This window comes from Pelobates fuscus, chromosome 1 (genome assembly GCF_036172605.1).
Source record: "Pelobates fuscus isolate aPelFus1 chromosome 1, aPelFus1.pri, whole genome shotgun sequence".
Classification (NCBI taxonomy): Eukaryota; Metazoa; Chordata; class Amphibia; order Anura; family Pelobatidae; genus Pelobates; species Pelobates fuscus.
Genome location: NC_086317.1, coordinates 3,472,262 through 3,499,721, shown reverse-complemented (window position 1 = coordinate 3,499,721; position 27,460 = coordinate 3,472,262). Strand labels below are relative to the sequence as shown.

The window sequence follows — 27,460 nt, the reverse complement described above, 5'->3', positions numbered from 1 at the left end:
GCTGTCTGCCGCTGTTTGGAGGCTGCAGGCATTGCTCACATGGGATCCATCTCTATTTTTGCCCTCTGAAAAAGTGACAGATGTCACAACCAATTAGGGTCCTTGCGCCCGCTGTGAATAACCAATGACAAATTCCCATTAAAGGGGCATTAAGTGCGTCCCAGACAGAACCCCCATCCCTCCTTCCCGTCTCAGTCCAGTACATCCCTGGAACCCAGGGGACATGGCTCCCCCCCCCCCCCCCATGCTCTGTCACTGTCACCGGCTGGTCTCCCCTGAGTAACACTCAGCTCTCCACCAGCTGCACTCATCCGCTCTACTCTCACAGGTGAGGAAGACAGTCACTCTTATCTCCCCCAGAGCTCGGACAATGTAATGCGTAGACCCCTGTTCTATGTGGACCACAGCCCCCTGAACCTGAGCACTGTGGATGCGGTAAGTCAATTTATGGCAGGGATGGGGGTAAATGGAATCTATATCTGTGCCCTCCAGGCAGTTATAACAAATTACTGGAGTAGATACAGCTATCGGAGGCTCTGAAATATCCAATCAATGGGATCAGGCAACAGGAGAGAGGGAGAAAGAGAGGGGTGGGATAGGGACTGAGAGAGGGAGGGGGAGAGAGAGAGAGAGGTGGGATATGGACAGAGAGAGGGAGAGAGAGAGGGGTGGGATAGGGACTGAGAGAGGGAGAGAGAGAGAGGTGGGATATGGACAGAGAGAGGGAGAGAGAGGTGGGATAGAGAGAGAGAGAGGTGGGATATGGACAGAGAGGGAGGGAGAGAGGTGGGATAGGGACAGAGAGAGGGAGAGAGAGAGGGGGATAGGGACAGAGAGAGGGAGAGAGAGGGGTGGGATAGGGACTGAGAGAGGGAGAGAGAGAGAGGTGGGATATGGACAGAGAGAGGGAGAGAGAGGTGGGATAGAGAGAGAGAGAGAGGTGGGATATGGACAGAGAGGGAGAGAGAGAGGTGGGATAGGGACAGAGAGAGGGAGAGAGAGAGGGGGATAGGGACAGAGAGAGGGAGAAAGAGAGGGGTGGCATAGGTACAGAGAGAGGGAGGGAGAGAGGTGGGATAGGTACAGAGAGAGGGAGGGAGAGAGAGGTGGGATAGGGACAGAGAGAGGGAGGGAGAGAGAGGTGGGATAGGGACAGAGAGAGGGAGAGAGATGGGGGCAGAGAGATGGAGAGAGAGGGCAGGGATGGAGAGAGAGACGGGGGAGAAACAAGAGGCAGTGAGAGTGAGGAAAAAAGATATAGATAGATCGATAGACAGACAGAGAAGGAGAGAGAGAGGTGGGATAGGGACAGAGAGAGTGAGAGAGAGAAAGAGAGGGATGGGATAGGGACAGAGAGAGGGAAGGAGAGAGAGGTGAGATAGGGACAGAGAGAGGGAGAGAGAGGTGGGATAGGGACAGAGGGAGGGAGAGAGAGAGGGGGGATAGGGACAGAGGGAGGGAAGGAGAGAGAGGGGGGATAGGGACAGAGAGAGGGAAGGAGAGAGAGAGAGAGGGAAAAGGGACAGAGAGAGGGAAGGAGAGAGAGGTGGGATAGGGACAGAGAGAGTGAGAGAGAGGGGTGGGATAGGGACAGAGAGAGGGAAGGAGAGAGAGGTGAGATAGGGACAGAGAGAGGGAGGGAGAGAGAGAGGCGGGATAGGGACAGAGGGAGGGAGAGAGAGAGGCGGGATAGGGACAGAGGGAGGGAGAGAGAGAGGTGGGATAGGGACAGAGGGAGGGAGAGAGAGAGGTGGGATAGGGACAGAGGGAGGGAGAGAGAGAGGGGGGATAGGGACAGAGAGAGGGAAGGAGAGAGAGAGGGGGGGATAGGGACAGAGAGAGGGAAGGAGAGAGAGGGGGATAGGGACAGAGAGAGGGAAGGAGAGAGAGGGGGATAGGAAGGAGAGAGAGAGAGGTGGGATAAGGACAGAGAGAGGTGGGATAGGGGCAGAGGGAGAGAGAGAGGTGGGATAGGGACAGAGAGAGGGAGGGAGAGAGAGAGAGAGGTGGGTTAGGGACAGAGAGAGAGAGAGAGGTGGGATAGGGACAGAGAGAGGGAGAGAGAAGTGGGATAGGGACAGAGAAGGGGAGAGAGAGGTGGGATAGGGACAGAGAGAGGGAGGGAGAGAGAGAGAGAGAGGTGGGATAGGGACAGAGAGAGAGAGAGAGAGGTGGGATAGGGACAGAGAGAGAGAGAGGTGAGATGGGAACAGAGAGAGAGAGGGGGATAGGGACAGAGAGGGAAGGAGAGAGAGGGAGGGATAGGGACAGAGAGAGGGAAGGAGAGAGAGAAAGGTGGGATAGGGACAGAGAGAGGGAGGGAGAGAGAGAGAGGTGGGATAGGTACAGAGAGAGGGAGGGAGAGAGAGAGGTGGGATAGGGACAGAGAGAGGGAGGGAGAGAGAGGTGGGATAGGGACAGAGAGAGGGAGAGAGATAGGGGCAGAGAGATGGAGAGAGAGAGGGCAGGGATGGAGAGAGAGAGAGACGGGGGAGAAACAAGAGGCAGTGAGAGTGAGGAAAAAAGATATAGATAGATCGATAGACAGACAGAGAGGGAGAGAGAGAGAGGTGGGATAGGGACAGAGAGAGGGAAGGAGAGAGGTGAGATAGGGACAGAGAGAGGGAGAGAGAGGTGGGATAGGGACAGAGGGAGGGAGAGAGAGAGGGGGGATAGGGACAGAGAGAGTGAAGGAGAGAGAGGGGGGATAGGGACAGAGAGAGGGAAGGAGAGAGAGAGAGGGGGATAGGGACAGAGAGAGGGACGGAGAGAGAGAGGTGGGATAGGGACAGAGAGAGGTGGGATAGGGGCAGAGGGAGAGAGAGAGAGGTGGGATAGGGACAGAGAGGGAGGGAGAGAGAGATGGACAGAGAGAGAGGTGGGTTAGGGACAGAGAGAGGGGTGGGTTAGGGACAGAGAGAGAGGTGGGTTAGGGACAGAGAGAGAGGTGGGCTAGGGACAGAGAGAGAGAGGTGGGTTAGGGACAGAGAGAGGTGGGTTAGGGACAGAGAGAGAGAGGTGGGTTAGGGACAGAGAGAGAGGTGGGTTAGGGACAGAGAGAGAGAGAGAGGTGGGTTAGGGACAGAGAGAGAGAGAGGTGGGTTAGGGACAGAGAGAGAGAGAGGTGGGTTAGGGACAGAGAGAGAGAGGTGGGTTAGGGACAGAGAGAGAGAGGTGGGTTAGGGACAGAGAGAGAGGTGGGTTAGGGACAGAGAGAGAGAGAGAGGTGGGTTAGGGACAGAGAGAGAGAGGTGGGTTAGGGACAGAGAGAGAGAGGTGGGTTAGGGACAGAGAGAGAGAGGTGGATTAGGGACAGAGAGAGAGGTGGGTTAGGGACATAGAGAGAGAGGTGGGTTAGGGACAGAGAGAGAGAGGTGGGTTAGGGACAGAGAGAGAGAGGTGGGTTAGGGACAGACAGAGAGAGGTGGGTTAGGGACAGAGAGAGAGAGGTGGGTTAGGGACAGAGAGAGAGGGGTGGGTTAGGGACAGAGAGAGAGAGGTGGGTTAGGGACAGAGAGAGAGAAGTGGGTTAGGGACAGAGAGAGAGAGGTGGGTTAGGGACAGAGAGAGAGAGGTGGGTTAGGGAAAGAGAGAGAGAGGTGGGTTAGGGACAGAGAGAGAGGTGGGTTAGGGACAGAGAGAGAGAGAGGTGGGTTAGGGACAGAGAGAGAGAGAGGTGGGTTAGGGACAGAGAGAGAGAGGTGGGTTAGGGACAGAGAGAGGTGGGTTAGGGACAGAGAGAGAGAGGTGAGTTAGGGACAGAGAGAGAGGTGGGTTAGGGACAGAGAGAGGGAGAGAGAAGTGGGATAGGGACAGAGAGAGGGAGAGAGAGGTGGGATAGGGACAGAGAGAGGGAGAGAGAGGTGGGATAGCAGGGGTCAAGTCCTGAGGAAAAAAGTGTGGGAACTCACCCAAGATCCACTGCCACCCCCCTCCCCCACCCCCCCTAAATAAATATAAATTTCGCAGAAAATTTTCAGTGCATTGAAATTCACAAGATTGGTTATGTTGCCTTTGAGACCGTATGGTAGCCCAGGAATAAGAATTACCCCCATGATGGCATACCATTTGCAAAAGTAGACAACCCAAAGTATTGCAATGGGGTTTGTCCAGTCTTTTTTAGTAACTGTGACTAAGTAGCTACTAAATAAGACTGAACATACCACATTTGCAATACCTTGGGTTGTCTACTATTGCAAATGGTGTGCCATCATGGGGGTAAATATCCTTCCTGGGCTACCGAACAGTCTCAAAGGCAACATAACCAACCTGGCAAATTTCAATTAGAAAAAAACTGAAAAGCAAGCCTTATATTTGACTCTGTAACTTTTGAAAACCCCATAAAACCTGTACATGAGGGGTACTGTTATACTCGGGAGACTTCGATGAACACAAATATTAGTGTTTAAAAACAGTAAAACATATCACAACAATTATATCGTCCGTGTAAGTGCCATTTGTGTGTGAAAAATGCACTTTCACTGACGATATCATCGCTGTAATACATTTTACTGTTTTGAAACACAAATATTTGTGTTCAGCAAAGTCTTCCGAGTAAAACAGTACCCCCCATGTACAGGTTTTAGGGTGTCTTGGAAAGTAACAGTTAAATATAGTGCTAACAAATTAAATTCCCTGGACTTTCAGCCTGGGTTGTCAGGCAGGTCCCACAAATTTTAATTAATAAAAATACCTAATTATGTAAAATTATTACATAAATATATACGTAGATTATTTTTATATATATATATATATATATATATATATATAATTTTTTCAAATTCTTTTTATTTATATATAGATATATATATATATATATATATATATATATTATTTAGTTATACGTGTATTTTGATATATATATATATATATATGTATATATATTAATTTTAAAATACAGTTAGAACGAATTTACACACACATATATTTATTTATTTAATTTTATTTTTTAACGTATTTACATACTTATTTTATATTATATATAAATATATATATATATAATGAAAATTATATATATATTTAATTAATATCATTGTACGTGTACTCCAACCCCCTCTCCAACCACCCAGCCCCCATCTGCATCCACCCTACCCCCCCTCCAACCACCCAGCCTCCATCTGAATCCAACCTACCCCCCTCCAACCACCCAGCCTCCATCTGCATCCACCCTACCCCCCCCCTCCAACCACCCAGCCCCCATCTGCATCCACCCTACCCCCCCCCCTCCAACCACCCAGCCCCATCTGCATCCACCCTACCCCCCCCCCCTCCAACCACCCAGCCCCCATCTGCATCCACCCTACCCCCCCCTCCAACCACCCAGCCCCCATCTGCATCCACCCTATCCCCCCCTCCAACCACCCAGCCCCCATCTGCATCCACCCAGCCCCCATCTGCATCCACCCCCTCCCCCCATCCAACCACCCAGCCCCCATCTGCATCCCCCCCCCATCCAACCACCCAGCCTCCAATAGTAGTAAAATATACTTACAGTTCTGACTCAGGGCTGGCTTGGCCTCAGGGGTGGGTGCTGGCTGGCTTGGCCTCAGGGGTGGGTGCTGGCTGGCTTGGCTGTTGGCTTCTTCTCCCTCCTCCTAGCGTTACACTCCGTGACTCCGCCTCCGCGTGACGTCACATCACTCCGCGTAGCCGCGTACGCAAAGGGCAGGGGAGGTCGGAGGAGGAACAACCCGGAAGTAAGTCCTCCGTCCGCTCCCGAGTCCTGACTCCTTCACTATGCGACGCCGCGCCAGCTTGCATAGTGAAGGCTCTGCTCAGGAGGAGCACCGGCTGGGCTCAAAAGGCACCTGCCTTTGTCCTGCAGGAGCAAAGGGAACGGCTTTCCTGCCATGAAAAAAGTGCAGGAACGCCGTTCCCACGCGTTCCCGCAGGACTCGAGCCCTGTGGGATAGGGACAGAGAGAGAGGTGGGATAGGGACAGAGAGAGAGGTGGGATAGGGACAGAGAGGTGGGATAGGGACAGAGAGGTGGGATAGGGACAGAGAGAGTGGGAGGGAGAGAGAAAGAGGTGGGATAGGGACAGAGAGGGAAGGAGAGGGAGGGATAGGGACAGAGAGAGGGAAGGAGAGAGAGAAAGGTGGGATAGGGACAGAGAGAGAGAGAGAGGGGGGGATAGGGAAAGAGAGAGGGAGGGGGGATAGGGAGGGATAGGGACAGAGAGATGGAAGGAGAGAGAGAAAGGTGGGATAGGGACAGAGAGAGGGAGAGAGAGGTGGGATAGGGAAAGAGAGAGGGAGGGGGATAGGGAGGGATAGGGACAGAGAGATGGAGAGAGAGATGGGGCAGGGATGGAGACAGAGAGAGGAAGTGAGAGAGAGAGAGAGAGAGAGAGAGACGGGGAGAAAACAAGAGGCAGTGAGAGTGAGGAAAAAAGAGACAGATAGATTAATAGACAGATAGATAGATTAATGGGTAGATAGAGTAATAGATAGATAGATAGATAGATAGATAGATAGATTAATGGATAGAACAATTTTTTTAATAAATAAATAGTTTAATTTAATATTTACTGGCCATATGTCTGATACAATATATAGATTATAGCCATACCTATAGATTATATAGATTATATCAGGATCAATAGATTATATAGATTCTAAATCTACTTATCTTTGTACATATAGATCATATACGTACCTATAGATTATATAGATAATATACGTACCTATAGATTATATAGATAATATACGTGCCTGTTACGGTACACCCCAGTATAAGAGGAGTTAATACTGCTGAGGACGTTCCCTTTCCGAATGAAAAAGCAGCTAACAGCAGTTCCAATTAGCCGAACAGGAACCATACGAAATCCTTCACAAAGCAAACAGCCGAACAAGTAAATCATACGAATCCAATACCCCCAAGTACGAGACCAAGCTCCGTATTGAGGGTTAAGCAGAGATCTGGTTTATTGAGGGCTGGTGGACACTCCCCTAGGGGACCAGATGGAAGACCGGGACAATATGGATACAGTAGCCAATCACAGTGGCACAAGCATAAACACTCCCCTTTGGTGTAGATAAACCCTCCTCCCTATCCTGGAGATAATTGGGAAGTAATCCAATTATCTCCAAGGATAGAGGCTAAACTCCATTTTGTACCTGAAAATAAAAATACAATAAAATTAATAACTTTAAATTCCACAGAATCCCCACATTCAACGTATCCCCAGATAGCTTAGATTTGAGCGCACATTATAACCGAATCCGCTCAGATCCTAGGCATACAGTTCAATAGCCATGGAGCCAAAGTCTTTCACATTGTCTTTCGGTATACGAACAGGCTCCATGGGATGGCTATCTGGGGTGCGTCTATTCATGCCGGAAAGTACCGAATGGACTGACGTTCATGTGCTGGATGGCAGAGAAGGGAGGTTGGTAGTACTGCCGCGAACATAACATTTTCGGTTCGCGAACGGCGAACGTGAACTTCCGCAAATGTTTGCGAACCGGGCGAACCACCATAGACTTCAATGGGCAGGCGAATTTTAAAACCCACAGGGACTCTTTCTGGCCACAATAGTGATGGAAAAGTTGTTTCAAGGGGACTAACACCTGGACTGTGGCATGAGGGGGATCCATGGCAAAACTCCCATGGAAAATTACACAGTTGATGCAGAGTCTGGTTTTAATCCATAAAGGGCATAAATCACCTAACATTCCTAAATCACAATGGATATGGATTGACACCTGACATATGACATATTGACACCTTGACATATGGATTGACACCTGTCCTCAGAGACCCTGATACACACTGACACAGAGCAGAATAGGGACTGTTCCCCCTACATAGGGTCACTTGGCAGATATGTATTGACGCCTGTCCTCAGAGACCCTGATACACACTGACACAGAGCAGAATAGGGACTGTTCCTCCTACATAGGGTCACTTGGCAGATATGGATTGATACCTGTCATCAGGGACCATGATACACACTGACACAGAGCAGAATAGGGACTGTTCCCCCTACATAGGGTCACTTGGCAGATATGGATTGACACCTGTCCTCAGAGACCCTGATACACACTGACACAGAGCAGAATATTCACTAAATGCCAAACATTGTTATACAGGGGAATATTCAGTAAATAAGGATAAGGGGGAGGGACCTACTGTCCTCCCCCCCGGCCCCCACCCCTGCGCGTTGGGTGGGGGCCATAAATCACAATGGGGGGGACCTACTGTCCTCCCGCCCGCCCCCACCTGTGAGCGGTGGGTGGTGGCCATAAAAATAATGAGGGGGGGAACCTACTGTATGATGTTGTATCGATCAGGTAGTGTAAGGGTTACGCCCGCTTCACAGTGACAGACCAAACTCCCCATTTAACGCACCGCAAACAACCACAAACAGTCCATTTGCACAACCGCAAACTCCCCATTTGCACAAGGTTGGATACCAAGCTAGCCATGTCCCGTTCCTTGTCCTCACTGATGTCAGTGAAGGTCTCTTCCTCCACCCAGCCACGTACAACACCAAGGGTCCCCGAAAGGTAACAACAAGCCGCCGGGGACGCCAGCTGTGTTTGGTCTTCCACCTCCTCAAAGCCACCTTCCTCCTCTGACGCCTCTTCTTCAGACTCCTCACTCTGCGTTGCCTCTCTAGTACTATTCTTATCAGTTTAATCCCTGTTACGAGTAGACCCCTTCAAAGGTGGAAAAAGCGGTATGAGTGGAAGAAACGAGGAAATGTGGTCAGGTGGTGGTGCCAGCCCCACCGAGGGCTTGTACCCAGGTATTCTAATAAACTGAAAAAAGAAAAAAATCTCCCAAGAAGGAGATCTAAAACTGGCATAGGAAAAGGTTAGACAACTATAATAAAGTGATACCTACAAATCCTAGTGAGCATAGGTGTATAATAGAGGGAGAAAGGGAAAGCAGAGTAATGCTTCCTAATACCATGGTTAGTACCCTTTGTTAAAGTAAATTGAGTAATGGACAAAAGTCTTTATTGTATCTGTAACGGATCACCCGGCACCCCGACTGAGTACCTCCGTTGAAGGATGCTCCTAGTGCTTCCCGAGGGCTACAAGCACTCCACCAGACACCATAAGCACCGCAGACCCCAAGTACCGCCGCAGCTTGGTTGGGGTCTCGCCGTCTCCTGCCCACCCTGGACCTACGACAAGGCTCCAGGGGGTAAACCTCTCCTCCAAGATAGTGGAGCAGGAACAAGCTCTTACAAGAGCTTAATAGTGATTACAGCAAGGGAATATGCAGAGCATAGCAATCCCTTGTAGCAGATTCCCCCAATAAGAGACGGCCCTTCAAATTGAGGGTAAAGAAGAACAGACTGTGCTGGCACACCCAGCCTGGTTTTTATTATGGTCTTGCACATACAGGACCGCCCACAGGGAGGTATAAAATAACCAATAAAATAACAGTTACAACCCACAGTAAAATCCTTCCCTCTGCCTGTGATACAATTATCTTACACAATGGGAAATGTAATTATCACAGGCAGAGAAATACAGTTTTTACAAATATACTATAACTTTAAAACTATACATCACATCACAAACTATACATCACATCACATTCACATAAAATGTCATGTTATTACATATTCACAATCAATCCATACAGGGGAACAACATATTAAAAAATGGCACGAATCAGACCAGGGGTTCAAAAGTTAGCAAAAGTATTAATAAAACCCACTGCCAGCATGGCTTTCCGGCCCAAACCAGTTTCACAAGAGTCCTCTATCCTGGAGACAATGGAGAGGTAATCCAATTATATCCAGGGATAAAGGCAGACTCCATTGAGCACATGTTAGCAAAATACACAAAAATACATAACTCCTATCATACTGAACAGAGCCCCCACATTTAACCCATCCCCAGATGGCTTGGATCTGAGCGCTCAATATATCCGAACAGCGCTCAGACCACACAAACACAGTCAAATCACACAGTCAAATCTAAGTTTAGCATGGGCTGATGAGAGGGCCATAGTCTGAAAGGGACATACACAGTCCAATAGAATTCCATATGCTGCTTAAACGGCCAGTGGCAGTATAATAAAATACAGTATGCCCAAATCTCCCAGGGACCATAATCACAGGGCAGGAGGCGGGCAAGCAGCCCCCTCCAAAAGCTCATGGCAAACTCTGTTACAAGGGTGAGTTTGCTACAGTATCATTTAAAAATAACAAAGGGATACTATACTCATTCCCCTATAGTGGCTAATTGTGTAATAATGGTAATACTATTACCTATTATATAATATTGGCAGGGGCAAGGAAATTCCCTCTAAATAGATGGGTATAGGCAGAGAGTATGGAGACCGGAGTGATAAAGTGTCAATAAGGTGATATAAAGTTAAATGTATCACAGACACACAGCCACCCTTTCTCTTAGCTAGTTTCCAGAAATGCTGGATAGGTAGAAGGGCTCAGAGAGGTCTAAGAAGAATCCTCTAAACTAGCCCTAATCTCCTTAAACACCTTCAAGGGTGTTCTAAGCTAAAGCTCAATCTAAACGTTTAGATGACTGCCTGATTTCCCATCACAGATGCTGGCTAGGAACAACACTGTGCAAGACAAAGAGTGGGTCTAAGTGCCCATAGTGCAGTAAAGTGTCCCTAGTGAAGTGAAAAAGAGAATAACGAGCTGGCGCCCAAGAGAATAACGAGCTGGCGCCCTATCAGGGGACGTCTATATGGCATCGATTTTAGGAACCGGGAGATGGAAAAAGATGCTTGGTCGGTCCTCCTACTTCAAAACTGGGGCACTGCGCGTGCAATCTAATGTGCCACCAGATAGGAGTGGTGTGTTAAGTAGTACTATTCCTATCAGTTTAATCCCTGTTATGTGCCTTTTTTGGGGTTTGGTTTTTGAAGCCACAGTGCAGCACCAGAGGCCCGAAAAATTAGGCATGTACACATGCCTGAAAAATTAGGTATTGTTGCAGCCGCTGCTGTAGCAGTGGCCAGAAAAATTTATGTTTGTTTCCCAGGCAGAAAGTGCCCTAGTTGGTGGCGGATAAGTCACGCAAGTCAACTGGCATTCAGAGCTAAAATACAGCAGCATGTGGACCATTTTTAGCCCAAGGCAGCTCATCTCATCAGACCTTTTTTAGTCGAATGTATCGCCCACTGTCAGTCCCTTTGGGATCCATCCCTCATTCATCTTAATAAAGGTGAGGTAATCTAGACTTTTTCGACCTAGGCGACTTCTCTTCTCAGTGACAATACCTCCTCCGCTCGGAACCTTGACGCACCATCCTCCTCCAGCTTAGCTTCGGGCACATCTCAAGATACCACTCACCCGCCTGCCGCCACCACCAACACTAGCACCACAGCCGCTTCACTTTATCTGTCAGAGGAGATATTTACACATCCGTTTGAAGAAATGAGTGATGCGCAACCATAATTGCCAGAGGATGTAGATAACAGGGATATGTCTCAGGCAGGCAGCATTACACACATGGACGTACGGTGTGATGATGATGATGTAGTACCCGCTGCTGCTTCCTTTGCTGGGGTGTCAGATACAAGTGAAGCGGTTGTCCATGGATGTCACGTGGGTGCCCGCTCGGCAAGAAGAACAGTGCGAAAGTTCAGATGGGGAGACAGAGAGGAGGAGGAGACGAGTTGGAAGCAGGGGGAGGTCGTCGCAAGGAGCTAGTGGCACAGTCAGACAGCATGCATTGGCACCCGGGGTCAGCCCGACAGCACGCCAATCAACGCATGCTGTGTCCACCACCAGAATGCCGTCATTGCAGAGCTCAGCAGTGTGGAATTTTTTTTTGTGTGCCTCTGACAACAGCGATGCCATTTGCAACCTGTGCCAAAAGAAACTGAGTCGTGGGAAGTCCAACACCCACCTAGGTACAACTGCTTTGCGTAGGCACATGATCGCACATCACAAACGCCTATGGGATCAACACATGAGTACAAGCAGCACACTAACTCAAAGCCGCCATCCTCCTCCTGGTCCAGCATCTTCAGCCACATCAACCACTGCTGTCCTCCTTGCCCCCTCTCAACCATCCGCCACTCCGTCTCTCGCCTTGAGCAGTTCCCGCTCATCTGCCCACAGTCAGGTGTCTGTCAAGGACATGTTTGAGCGTAAGAAGCCAATGTCAGAAAGTCACCCCCTTGCCCAGCGTCTGACAGCTGGCTTGTCTGAACTATTAGCCCGCCAGCTTTTACCTTACAAGCTGGTGGAGTCTGAGGTGTTCAAAAAATGTGTAGCTATTGGGACACCGCAGTGGAAGGTACCCGGACAAGCACTCCTGTCCACCCTGAACGCACAGATGGAAAAGTGGCTGACTCTGCAGCAACTGGAGATCGGCAAAGTGGTTTGTGACAACGGAACAAATTTGTTGGCGGCATTGAAGTTGGGCAAGTTGACACATGTGCTGTGCATGGCACATGTGTGTAATCTGATCGTACAACGCTTTTTGCATAAGTACACAGGCTTACAGGACGTCCTGAAGCAGGCCAGGAAGGTGTGTGGCCATTTCAGGCGTTCCTACACGGCCATGGCGCACTTTGCAGATATCCAGCGGCGAAACAACATGCCAGTGAGGCGCTTGATTTGCGACAGCCCGACACGTTGGAATTCAACACTCCTAATGTTCGACCGCCTGCTCCAACAAGAAAAAGCAGTTAATGAATATTTGTATGACCGGGGTGCTAGGACAGCCTCTGGGGAGCTGGGAATTTTTTTGCCACATTACTGGACGCTCATGCGCAATGCCTGTAGGCTCATGCGTCCTTTTGAGGAGGTGACAAACCTAGTCAGTCGCACCGAAGGCACCATCAGCGACATCATACCATTTGTTTTCTTCCTGGAGCGTGCCCTGCAAAGAGTGCTGGATCAGGCCGTAGATGAGCGTGAAGAGGAAGAGTTGTGGTCACCATCACAACCAGAAACAGCCTTATCAGCATCGCTTGCTGGACCTGCGGCAACGCTGGAAGAGGATTGTGAGGAAGAGGAGGAATGTGGCTTTGAGGAGGAGGAGGAAGACCAACCACAACAGGCATCCCAGGGTGCTCGTTGTCTCCTATCTGGTACCCGTGGTGTTGTACGTGGCTGGGGGGAAGAACATACCTTCATTGATATCACTGAGGAGGAGGAACGGGAAATGAGTAGCTCGGCATCCAACCTTGTGCAAATGGGGTCTTTCATGCTGTCGTGCCTGTTGAGGAACCCTCGTATAAAAAGGCTGAAGGAGAACGACCTGTACTGGGTGTCCACGCTACTAGACCCCCGGTGTAAGCAGAAAGTGCCTGAAATGTTACCAAATTGCAACAAGTCGGAAAGGATGCAGCAGTTCCAAAATCAATTAAAAAGTATGCTTTACACAGCGTATAAGGGTGATGTCACAGCACAACGGGAATCTAACAGGGGAAGAGGTGAAAGTAATCCTCCTCCTCCCACGACCACGCCTTTACAGACGTGTTGTTGATGGAGGACATGCAGAGCTTTTCAAGTCCTACACATCGCCACAGCCCTTCGGGATCCACCCTTAGAGAACGACTCGACCGACAGGTAGCAGACTACCTCGCCTTAACTGCAGATATCGACACTCTGAGGAGCGATGAACCCCTTCACTACTGGGTGTGCAGGCTTGACCTGTAGCCTGAGCTATCCCAATTTGCGATAGAACTTCTGGCCTGTCCCGCTTCAAGTGTCCTGTCAGAAAGGACCTTCAGTGACACCAGATATTGTGACACCAGATATGAGTGGCACTGTGCACTGGCAGAGGTTGGCAGAGCACACACTGTAGGCCTGACACACACGCTTGAAGACAACTAACTGCTATTCAATCTATAACAGTGAAAAAAATGGTTTATTTTTTATTTGACAATTTTTATTGTTTTGCAGGTATATATGGGTACAGAAAAGAAGGGGGAGGGGGTACGTTGATTTTTCTATCACATATCATACCATATCAAACATACAGAAGAGAAGGTTGTGTTATATTGCATTTCCTTTCACAAATCCCACTCTCCCTTGGTGGTCCTCTTGTTGTTACACTTCTGGGTGAAAGGCCCATGTGTGTGAGAGGTCTTTGTCTGTGGTCAGTAATGCTGTATGGGTCATGTTGGCCGGAGGGATGGCAAAGTCAGTGCCAGTATTATGCCCGTTGTGGGCTACATGTCGGTAGTTGTGAGTTTGGATAGGTGCTAAAGTGGAGTATGGCAAGGGGTAGCAAGATTTCTTTTACCCATTAACTAACTTCACGAGGGCATGCTGTGTGTTGAGCATTGTTTCCAGATGTCCCAAGCTTTGTGCCAGGCCGTGTTCGTCTTGCCATCAGTTCGTATTTGCAGTTGGTGTCTACTGTGTGTATACAATGTGCAATTGTGGGTGGATTTGTATTTTTCCAGTGTCTGCTGATTTCTGTGAGGGTGTCAGGATCATCATTGGGTTTTACACAATATTGTGTATTTGGGTCTGGCTGGGATCGAACCTGAGTTGCCTGCATCCCAGTCAGGATCCTTACATTGGGCTCCACGCATCTTTGACTGTTTCTAAATGTTCTTGGTATCCTGTAGTCTGAGCCTGTTTGCCTTGGATTTGCACACCTGTTCCTGGTTCCATGATTATTGGCTGAGTCTTCCTATTTAAGCCCCGCAAGTCTGGTCCTCGTTGTCAGATCGTGTTTCCTGTTCCGTTTGGTTTCACTGCTGTTCATCTGACTCCTGGTTTTGATCTCCTGCTCGTCTACTGTTTTCGCCTGATTGTCGCCAGCCCTGACTTCTGATTCTGTTACCGACTACTCTTCTGGATTTCCCTTGTCTGTACTGCGTTCCAGGAAGCACTGGTTATTTCAGCCCCAGTGCACTGTGTCACAGCCTTGGGGATTTCTGTCCTGAGTCCCCTCGGTCTGTGCCGAATTGCAAAGGGTGCCTTAACTCTGCCTGCCGGACTCCCACTCCAGGTAAGATCCCTGACAGAGGGCTGCGATAAGTATTTGGTATAATATGTACTGTTGCATTTTGTGCAGGCCTTTTGGAGGCAGAAGGAGTAGAAATGTTTCTGGCTTAAGGGGAATTTGTGTGCCTGTGCATTGTTCTGCGAGATTGTGAACAGCTTGCCAGTAGGCCTGAAGTTTATCGCATTGCCACCAGGTGTGCAGCATCGTGCCTTTTTGGGTTTGGCACCTCCAGCAGGTGTCTGACATGTTCGGGTAGCTGTGTTTGAGCCGGGTGGGGACTAGGTACCATCTATATAGTACTTTGCGCGATAATTCAACGTGCGTTGCGCACAGGGTCATTCGTTTTTGGGCTTGGATTATTGTTCTCCATTGTGTTTCTGTTAATTTGTAATAAATTCTTTCTCCCAGATGGACTTGAATGGAAGGGAGTCTGTGTTGGACATTTTATGTTCTGAGGCATAGATTGTGGAAATACGTTTTTTCGGTGGTTTGCTGCTCAGACAGATCATTTCCACTTCTGCGGAGGGTGTTGTTGACTCAGTCGAAAGTCGTTCTTTTTGTTGCGTAGTGGTCCAGGAGTGGAGTTGTTGGTATGTAAAGTGAGCTACGGAGGGAAGATGGAACTCTGCTTGTAGTTCTGCGAATGGCTTGAGGTGCGAGTCTTGAATAAGTTGGGACAATGTGTGTACGCCATGTCTATGCAGGACTGAAACGTTGATCGTTTTTTAAAGATGTTACAATAAAATTTGGATTTTTAACAAGTGAGTGCTCCTGACTATTTGAGATGGATATACTACACTAGCCATGGCATGCTAGCACCCTGATTTTTGGGATACTTTAAGCGTGAGTGCAGGAACACCTTGGATTTTCTGTGTATATATATAGTATGATTGCATACTGCAATACTCTGGGATATGTGTGTGTGTGTGTGTGTGTGTGTGTGTGTGTGTGTGTGTATGTATGTATGTGTGTATATATGTGTGTATGTGTGTGTGTGTGTGTATATATGTATGTGTGTGTGTGTGTGTGTGTGTGTGTATATGTATGTGTATGTGTATATATATGTGTGTGTGTGTGTGTGTGTGTGTATATATATATATATATATATATATATATATATATATATATATATATATATATAATATGTATTAAGGCCTTTTGGCCTGTAATTGTGGGAGGGGCGTATGACACACCTCTTCCCTACTTAAGGGACACCCCTTACCTGGCTCCATATCGTTCGAGGTCAGCGCTGCATCATTTCCACTTCCGGGTCATCCAGACGCCATTTTACCTGATTACTCCATGAGGTTTTTTAAGCAGAGCTGTGTCAGGAATCCAGCCACAGGCTTTTCCGGCCTACCACCTTCTTTCTTCAATCCATCGCCGTGGATGGTGTCCAAGTGACTCACAAACTGTAAGTCAACCTACCCGTTATGCCAGGCATCAGTCCCACGGCACCATGCACGGGTCAGGTCCTCACTTTACGGCTGCATTTTGTCTAAGTCTGTTCTAAAACCATTGCATGTTCATGCATATCATTCGTTTAAACCCCCTACCGGTCTTTGGGTGTACTACAGGCTTCTTAGACATTATCGCATTTCATGTACAAACCAACGAACCACTGCATTTTCGCCTACACACTGACCCCTACCGGTTATTCGGTGTACTACAGGCTTCTCAGACATTATTGCATTTCATGTACAAACCATCGAACCACTGCATTTTCGCCTACACACTGACCCCTACCGGTCATTCGGTGTACTACAGGCTTCTCAGACATTATTGCATTTCATGTAAAAACCAACCTTGCTTCATTTAAACGATTGTCATTTCGGTTTGTGTTTTCCGTTCGGCACTTATTCATAGTATATTCGATGCACGATTGCTGTTCGCATTAAAATGCATACGGTTAAGCTATTCATGCTAACTTCTGTTTCCCTTCATACTAAGATTCGGTTATTCTGCTATGTATTCACATAGATCTCTTTCGTGAGTTACATTTCATGATTTCATGTATTTACATTTGGTTAAAAAGTTGCTTGGTTAAATAGACAGACCATTTTCATGCTATTTTTAAGGTATCGCTTATTACATCAGGGTATGAAACCAGCTAACATTTCTGTATAGCCCATTGGACTCCCACGCTTACTGGAGTTTTCCATTTCATTACAATTAAATCAGCCTACGTTACAGGCCTCATTTCTTTGTTATTAACCATGACACAAGGATTTCATTCCTTTTCATGCATACTCGGGTTGAATCACACGTACTGATCCAACCAATCATACGTTTCCTGCACAGTAATCGGTTAAAGTTTCAAATACTTATTTTACACGATCTTAGGTTGTCTATTTTGTTTCAGTTTGCTTATTATATATATATGGTTTTAATAATAATAGTTATTTTATTTTACAATGCAGATATTACATGTATCTTACTGTTATGGTTAGCCTACATTATGGCTCCTTTTTCTGTCATGCTCGTACGACCTACCACGAGTTCAAGGACACGGTCCTATTTTCAAAGAGTATAATGGAGATATGATGTTATTACAACCATGTACATTACGATTACATGGCACTAACTATTCAGGCCATTTCTTATCATACTCATACGATATACCACGAGTATATAAGAACACGGTCCTACCTTCCACAGAGGGTTTCGGGTTGAATCACACGCATTGGTTCAACCACTCATACGTCACGTTACAACATTTTCTGCATAGATTGTCATTTCACATAATTTCACATGGCATTTACAAACTCAGGCCTTTTCTTGACACACTCAGACGACGTAACACGAGTATTCAAGAACACGGCATATACGTCTCACAAGACTTTCGGTTTTTGAATCACACGTTCTGGTTAATACATTCATACGTCACTTTACAGCAACATTTATGATTCTGCATATTGTCACTTCACATTAAAAAGTCCCTTGCATTCCCAGATCAGTTTAGTGACATGCATATCATCTGATCACCTTCCATATATACACATTACACGGCCAATCCCCTGTTGCCAGGTATCGGACTCAGCGTAACGGTTGTCACCAAGCATGGGCAGTCATGTCACTATCATACTCATAGATTTTACACCTCCCACACATACTGCTAGAAGCCCTAATCCCAGCCTATACAGATTACACAGGTCTCACAGGATCCATTCTCACTCTATCCCTTTTTAGGTTTATCCAGGTTTTCATACCTGTCGAATCTCAAAACTTCATACATACTACCAGGTACGTAAGCCTGCTCACGTTGTAGTTCACATACGTTTCATTCTTCTAGGCCATAGAGTACTGGCAAGTTAGGGGTATAGGCCCAAATAGGTACCTCCCTTCTTGGCATTTCTGCCTATCGTTTAGTGGTCCGCGAGGCCAACACCCCGCCTCAACGTTTCGGAGGCAAACGCCACACGTGAGTTAGCCGCCTCGCAATATTATAGAGAGGGCCTCACCTGTCACTCCCTCCCCCTGTTTTCTTTTACTATCACCGAGAGGCCTACGATTCCTGCCACTACGACGGGTGGCCTCAATAACCCCTCGCGCCAACTCATAGACAGAGCCTCTCATAGCCACTTGGCAACTAGCAGGGCCTCACCTGTCACAAAACAAGATTAATTTTTCGCCTTTCAGGCCTAGTTAGCCTGCCAGTATCACCCCTGGGGAATCGGTCACTACACCCCTTACCATGGCTGGGTTGGCCGCTGCGACCCCTCCAGCACTGGTTGAGTTGCAATCACTTTCTCCATGTCAGGGTACCTGAGGCCTCTACCTCTAAGGGAGGTAGAGACTTGGTGGTTTATCCGTCCAGGCGAGCTGTTTCCTCCGTTCCTCGCGGTTCATCCAGTCACTTAAACACCGGCCGCGAGGAATCCACGTCCTTTTCTAGCAGGACGCTCAATACGTGACGTCTTGACGCTATCACGAGCGACCTGCCACTCAAGTGTCCGATATCCAATCGGCACTTGTCAGAGGCGTGCTTACCATCCGGAGCCAGGGTATTTAAGCTTACTTCTCTCTTCAGCTCATTGCCCTGTCGTGGTTCTAGCTTGTCTAGTCACTCAGTGCTCTGGTATTCTAGTTTGCTCTATTTGGTTTTTGACTCGGCTTGTTGTACTTCCCTGCTTCTCTGTTCTCCCTTGACCCGGCTTGTCTCTCGCTTATCTGTCTTCTCGTTCCCTCGACCTCGGCTTGTCTCTGACTATTCTCTATTACTCTCGGTACGTTAGTCCGGCCATTCTAAGGCCCGGTATACGTACCTTTCCACTCTTTGTACTCTGCGTGTTGGATCCCTGTCCCGATCCTGACATTACGACAGGGCCAATGGATCCTGCAGGTACAAACAGTCAGCTTGGTTCTTCTGATCCCAGGTTTGACGCCATGGAACATAGGATGGATCAGATGGCTTTAGCACTACAGGCACTTTTGTCTCGTGCTAGTAACCCACCTGAGGAGACACGTACTCCTTCTATTTCTCCTGCAGTCTCAGGTCTAGAGGTAGCCACTGTAGGTGCTTCTTCCCGTATTACCCCACCAGTACGTTATGGCGGGTCACCGGAGAAGTGCCGTGGTTTTCTGAACCAGATTAGCATCCATTTCGAATTACAACCCCGCTCTTATCCTACAGATAGAGCGAAGGTTGGATTTGTTATTACTTTACTCATTGAGAAAGCTCTGAGATGGGCCAATCCTTTATGGGAGAATGATAATCCACTAGTCTATAATTATAATGCCTTTGTAGCTGCGTTTAGAAGAACTTTTGACCCTCCTGGTAGAAAGGTCAATGCAGCTAGATTACTGTTGCGCCTTAGACAGGACAATCGAACACTTGTGGACTATGCACTAGAGTTCAGGTCCTTGGCGGCAGAAGTTAAGTGGAACGAACAGGCTTATATAGATGTGTTTCTGAATGGGTTATCAGATGTAATTCTTGACGAGGTCGCTACTAGAGAACTCCCTGAGAATTTGGAGGATTTAATTTCTTTTATATCTCGTATTGATGAACGCATAAGAGAGAGGCAGAACACTCGAGATTAGACCCTCCTTTAAACTAGCGCCTACCTTTCAAAATTCTGAGTTCGAGGACTTACGTATTTCTGAACCTATGCAGATAGGCAGTACTCATCTCACAGAGAGAGAGAGACAGTACAGAAGAAGGGAGGGTTTATGTATGTATTGTGGAGTCAGAGGACATTTACGCCTAAATTGTCCTAATCGTTCGGGAAACGCTCGCACCTAAGTTTCTCTAGAGGACAGGCCTTGGGTGTTTCTACTTTGTCCTCTATTCACAACTACAAAGAGTTCAGGCTTCTGTTACCCGTTTCTTTGAGGTGGGAGAAGGGAGTAGTAAAGACTATGGCACTAATCGATTCTGGAGCTGCTGAGAGCTTTATAGATCAGGGTTTTGTTGCCAAGCATGCTATCCCATCCCAGTTAAAAGAGACACCACTGGCTGTTGAGGCCATCGATGGTAGACCGTTACTTGAGCCTGTTATTTTCCATGAGACCATACCGATTAACTTAACTGTTGGCATCCTACATAAAGAGGATATATCCTTAATGCTCATTTCTTCTCCGTCTATTCCCATAGTCCTGGGGTACTCCTGGTTGAGGAGACACAACCCTATTATTAATTGGGAGTCTGGGGAGAGTTTCGTGGGGAAAGAATTGTCAAGAAAAATGCTTGCGGAAGGTCTTACCTCTCGGATTAACTAACACATCGACTACCTCTGACAATCCTACAGAGACACAAATTCCGCCTCAGTATCTAGATTTAAAGGCAGTATTTGACAAAAAGAAAGCCGATACCTTACCCCCACACAGGTCCTTTGATTGCAAAATTAACCTACTCCCTGGTACCATGCCTCCCAGAGGTCATGTATACCCATTATCTACTAAAGAGAACTCAGTTCTAGAGGAGTATATTCACGAGAATTTAGACAAGGGATTCATCAGGAGGTCCTCCTCCCCTGCCGGGGCTGGATTTTTTTTTGTTAAAAAGAAAGATGGTTCTTTGAGACCTTGTATTGATTATCGAGGCTTGAATAAGATAACCATTAAAAATGCCTACCCGATTCCCTTGATCACCGAACTCTTCGATCGTTTGAAGGGCTCTACAATTTTCACCAAGTTAGACCTCAGAGGGGCATATAACTTGGTGAGAATCCAGCAGGGACATGAGTGGATGACGGCATTCAATACTCGATATGGTCACTATGAATATACTGTTATGCCTTTTGGGTTATGCAATGCGCCAGCTGTATTCCAGGATCTGATAAATGAGGTTCTTAGGGAATTTCAGCAAGATTGCGTCATTGTATACCTAGATGATATACTCATTCATTCTAGTGAGATTGAGACTCATCACAAGCAAGTCAGGAGGGTTTTGCACAAACTTCTCCAGCATGGCTTGTACTGCAAGTTGGAGAAATGTAGCTTTGATCAAACCCAGGTAACCTTTCTCGGCTATGTGATCTCTGGGGAGGGATTTAAGATGGATCCGGATAAGCTCCAATCCATTCTAGAGTGGCCTTTACCCAAAGGTCTTAAAGCCGTACAGAGATTTATTGGTTTTTCTAATTATTATAGGCGCTTTATTAAGGGCTATTCTTCCATTATCGCACCTATCACTAATATGACCAAACAGGGGGCTGATACTAAGAATTGGACTACTGAAGCTCTCCTTGCGTTCAAAACCCTCAAGGAGCTTTTCGCTTCCGCTCCAATTTTAGTTCACCCCGACACTTCTCTGCCTTTTCTACTTGAGGTAGACGCATCAGAGACTGGTTTAGGTGCTGTTCTATCTCAAAGGTTGGGGGTTGATAAACCATTACATCCATGTGGATTTTTCTCTAAAAAATTGACCGGTACTGAAAGCAGATATGACATTGGTGACAGAGAATTACTAGCGGTTATCAAGGCTTTGAAAGAGTGGAGACATTTATTGGAAGGTACATTACATCCTGTTACCATTCTAACTGACCACAAAAATTTGTCTTATATCGGAGAGGCTAAGCGGTTGTCCTCCAGGCAGGCTCGTTGGTCGTTGTTTCTTACCCATTTCAATTACGTTCTGACTTACAGACCTGGGTCAAAGAATTCTAAAGCCGATGCGCTATCTCGCCAATATGAGCCCTCTGCTTCAGTTGAACCACTTATGTCCTCCATTGTACCCAAATGCAATATTATTGCTAATACCAGTCTCAAAATTCATTCTCCGCTACTTGACCAGATCTTGAAGTCACAACATCTAGCTCCCGGAAACACTCCTGAGGGAAGAAACTTTGTTCCTCCTGAACTTCAACTGGAGCTCTTACAATGTTTTCACGAAAGTAAAATAGCTGGTCATCCTGGTATTCGCAAGACATACTCTTTGATATCCAAGGATTTCTGGTGGTCTTCACTGCGAAAAGATATTGAGGAGTTCGTCGCAGCTTGTGAAACTTGTGCCAAGACTAAACTACCTCATGCATCTCCATGTGGCCTGTTACACCCCTTGGACATTCCTGAGAAACCTTGGTCCTGTTTGTCCATAGACTTTATCGTTGATTTGCCTGCTTCCAAGAGACAGACTGTTATTCTCACGGTGGTGGATAGATTTACTAAGATGGCCCATTTCGTGCCATTACCTAAACTTCCGACTTCTCCTGAATTGGCGGAGATTTTTGCAAGAGAGGTTTTTCGCCTACATGGGATTCCTTCGGAGATTGTCTCTGATAGAGGCTCTCAATTTGTCTCACGTTTCTGGAGATCCTTTTGTTCTCAAATGGGCATCAAATTGAACTTCTCCTCGGCCTATCACCCTCAGTCTAACGGAGCTGCTGAACGTACCAATCAAAAGATCGAACAGTATCTGCGTTGCTTTGTTTCCGAACACCAGGACGATTGGGTCGGTCTGATTCCTTGGGCGGAGTTCGCACACAATAACCTTGTTTGCGATTCAACTCGCTCTAGCCCTTTCTTCATGAACTATGGCTTTCATCCTTCGATTTTTCCTTCGGTTTCCTCTTCTCAGGGGATACCGTCGGTTGATGATCATGTCGCCAACCTGAAGAAATTATGGGATCAGACTCGGCAAATTCTGTTACATAGTTCCTCGTTGTTCAAGAAACACGCTGACAAGCATAGAAGAGCGGCTCCTGTTTTTGTTCCTGGGGATAGGGTATGGTTAAGTACTAAGAACATTAGACTAAAAGTTCCATCTATGAAATTTGCTCCTCGCTACATAGGTCCTTACAGGGTTCTCACTCGTATCAATCCGGTTGCGTATCGCCTTGCTCTGCCACCTGCCTTACGCATTCCTAACTCTTTTCATGTCTCCTTGTTGAAACCTCTTATTTGCAACAAATTCTCCTCTAAGGTCTCCTCGCCTCGTCCTGTTCAGGTGGAGGGTCGGGAGGAGTACGAGGTCAGCTCCATCGTTGATTCCAGAATTTCAAGGGGAAAATTGCAATATCTGGTCAACTGGAGGGGATATGGTCCTGAGGAGAGGAGTTGGGTACCTCAGGAGGACGTTCATGCTTCTCGCCTTCGCAGAGCATTTCACCTCCGCTTCCCATCTCGCCCCGGTTCCTTCCGCCCGGTGGGCGTATCTGAGAGGGGGGGTACTGTCAGGGTACCTGAGGCCTCTACCTCTAAGGGAGGTAGAGACTTGGTGGTTTATCCGTCCAGGCGAGCTGTTTCCTCCGTTCCTCGCGGTTCATCCAGTCACTTAAACACCGGCCGCGAGGAATCCACGTCCTTTTCTAGCAGGACGCTCAATACGTGACGTCTTGACGCTATCACGAGCGACCTGCCACTCAAGTGTCCGATATCCAATCGGCACATGTCAGAGGCGTGCTTACCATCCGGAGCCAGGGTATTTAAGCTTACTTCTCTCTTCAGCTCATTGCCCTGTCGTGGTTCTAGCTTGTCTAGTCACTCAGTGCTCTGGTATTCTAGTTTGCTCTATTTGGTTTTTGACTCGGCTTGTTGTACTTCCCTGCTTCTCTGTTCTCCCTTGACCCGGCTTGTCTCTCGCTTATCTGTCTTCTCGTTCCCTCGACCTCGGCTTGTCTCTGACTATTCTCTATTACTCTCGGTACGTTAGTCCGGCCATTCTAAGGCCCGGTATACGTACCTTTCCACTCTTTGTACTCTGCGTGTTGGATCCCTGTCCCGATCCTGACACTCCAGCCATCTGTTTCAGGGCACATGCTAAATCTGTGTCCAAATAAAATGTATCCCAAAACTATACTTAACATCAATAAACATTTCTGTACTTACGACATTACTGCCACATCATCCATCTAGACATTTGGTGGAATTCATTATCTCGGGTCTATCAGAAGGATTCACACAGGCCTCATACACATGCCTTCCGGAATCCTGGAATGTCCTAATTTACAATCCGCACAACAAACCCTACAGCGGTGGAGACACTCATAGCCAGGAAGTGGCAGAGGACTTCCTATGGGGGCCCTTCCAGTCCCCTCCGTTCACCACATGGCGGACAAACGCCATCGGTATTGTCACGGGGAAATCTTCTCACAAACAGAGACTTATCATTGATCTATCAACACCTCACACCTCTGCCACTCCTAGTCTGAACTCCCTCATACCCTCTGAGGAATTTTCACTGCAATATTCCACCATAGATCACGCCATTACGGCTATCATGCAGGCAGGGGCCGGAGCATGGCTCAGTAAGACTGATCTCACAATGCTTTCAAGTTACTGCCTATCCACCCTACACTGTGTCACCTGCATGGTATCAAGTGGGCAGGGAACTACTATTTTGCTCACGTTTATCATTTAGGTTCCAAAGTAGTCCGGCCATTTTCGACGTATTTGCCGAAACCCTATGCTGGTTTTATTAAATATAGCCAGATGCCCTACAGTTATACATTATCTGGATGATTTCTTACTGGTCGAGGAGAATATTTCCCCTCCCAGTAGCCTAAAAGAAATCATCAGTCTATTCGAACAGGTGGGTGTCCCAGTCTCCTCCACCAAGACTGAAGGACCAGATACCTTCATCACATTCCTGGGTATCATACTAGACTCAGCCACCATGCAAGCTAGCCTGCCACGCCCAAGGTAGAAAACATTCTGATCAACATAATCTCTACATACAACTCGGTACTTGCAACCGCAAGAATTACAGTCTCTGCTTGGGTCACTGAATTTTGCCATTCGCATCATACCTCAAGGCTGGGCTTTCATCTCACAACTCCTTTACATGTTTCCCACTTTTAGACATGATGGACACAGGTCACCCCTGGATACCCAAGCCACGGCAGGCGTAATTATGTGGAGAACATTTTTAACCACCTTGAATGGTAAAAGCATGTTCCTTCCAAAATTGTCTGACTCCTCACCTACCATTTGGTCAGACGCGGCGTCTACCACAGGTTTTGCAGCAATTTTTCAGGAACGAATGGCTTTGGGGCAGCTGGCCTTCAGAAGTTCAGGACCTGGAGGGTTTTTCCACTACCTCAGCTCTGTTTGAGATATATCCCATCGTGACGGTTGCCGTGGCATGGGTGCATTTATGGGCAGGTTCGTCTGTACGTTGCTACTCAGACAACCAAGTAACTTGTCACATTATAAACAAGGCCGATCCAAATCACTGACTATTATGAGATTCTTGAGGAAACTCACTTGGCTGGCTGCATGTCATAATTTTCTCTTGTTTTGTATTCATGTTCCAGGTGTATGTAACACTGCTGCTGACAATTTGTCTCGCTTTAATTTCCAGGCTTTTCGTCAAATACTCCCGTCAGCCGCACTCACAGCCACGAACACCCCACTATTCCACTGTAACGGACCGTTTCACTTACAAGAGGATAAAACCCAGTTTAGGCGATAATCCCCTTTCTAGATGCACAGGCAGCTACGGCAAACACCATTCTCCCGACTGGAACCACACGAACACTGGGACAGCTGAACAAGAAAAGCAGACATCGGCTTACACTCCTGGCAGTCAGCAAACAATCCCATTCCCCCAAAGAACGAGACGACACATCGCTTTGAGGGTTAAGCAAGAACTCTAGACTGGGACACCCAGTCTGGCTTTTATTTCCAACTCACACATACAGGCCACACCCAGGGGGAGGCATAAAAGAACCAATTACATAGATGTTACCTCCCACACATCCCCTCCCCTTAGTGTGACACATAATTCCATTATGCATACAGAGTAAAATATACTTTTACACAACTTTCATAACTTGAAAACCATACATCACATTCACATAAAAATACATATCCACAATCAATCCATTCAGGGGAACAACATATTAAAAAATGGCATGAATCCGACCAGGGGTTTAAAAGTTACTAAAAGTATCTTTTGGGCCCTGGCTTGCAGCATGGCACAATCTGGCCCAAACAGAAGTAAAACATCCCCCACAATGCATCCCGGCTTCCTCCCTTCTGCCCTGGAGATAATTGGAGAAGTAATCCAATTATCTAGGACTAGAGTCAGACTCCATTAACCACATGGTTGCAAAAGACAGTAAAAGACATAAAATTACATACTGATACATTTAACACATAAAACACACATTTCTACATATCCCCAGTTTAACTGAACACATAAATACCTACATAATATTTAAGACAGTATTACTGTGATATGTTACAAAGTCTTAAAGGGACATTAGTCCCAAAAGTCCCAATATGTCCATCGCTGATTTTAAAGGGCCAGTAGCAGCAATATAAATTATTACATGCCCAAATATAGTGTTTATAGAGCAATATGTCCATGGGCCGTAGTCGCAGGGCAGGAGGCTAGCAGCCAGGCCTCTCCAGTTCACAGTGGCGAAGCTGGTTTCGCCACATCCACCATCTAGTAATGGACTAGATGCTATTATGCAACATAGCAGAACATTGTCCCAATTAGCACTGTCTACTAATACCCGGGAAACTTACGATAGAGCTTTCATTTGATTTAAAGATTCCTTTCTGAACACAACATCTTACAACCTTTCATCGTGACATCCTGGTTGGGCTTTGCTTCTTTTTGCCACCTCAAACTCAAACTATCATACAACACAATCAAACCATATCTGACAGGCATCCAACATCACATGCTAACTTTACAACCAGACAAATCAAGTGTCCTCCTACCAATTAAGAACATCCTTAGGGGTATTCAGAGATCCGAACCCCCACGTACGGCCCAGAGGCTACCCATAGATTTTCATATTTTTAAAGACTTATACAATTCACTAGATTTAAACCCTTTGCCAACAACACAAACCTCATCGTTAAAACCGCCATATACGTAGCCTTGTTTATGGTTTCTTGAGACCAAGAGAATTTACCGCCATCAGCACAACAGTCCACTCACATCCTACTTCATTCACACTTAACAAAACACATGGACTATTATATCTTGACTCTGCCTCACTCCAAAACCAGTCAACATGCACTTTCAGTAGAGATTAAGTACTATCCTACTCACAACAGGTAGAGCCCCGTCAAACTACTGGACTCATATACCCAGCATAACAACGAACCACCATCTCAACCACTTTCAGTCTACAAGGTTCGGTACT

General features: G+C 47.0%; 1 protein-coding gene across 1 annotated transcript in view; it reads left to right on the top strand.

The window, feature by feature from the left end:
* The first annotated feature begins 248 nt into the window (after positions 1-248).
* NHLH2 (nescient helix-loop-helix 2) overlaps positions 249-27,460 on the top strand; it is a 43,408-nt gene continuing 16,196 nt past the window's right edge. The window contains exon 1 of the mRNA XM_063441806.1: positions 249-435. The gene's annotated coding sequence lies outside the window, so the exon portion shown is untranslated. The remainder of the gene's footprint in view (positions 436-27,460) is intronic.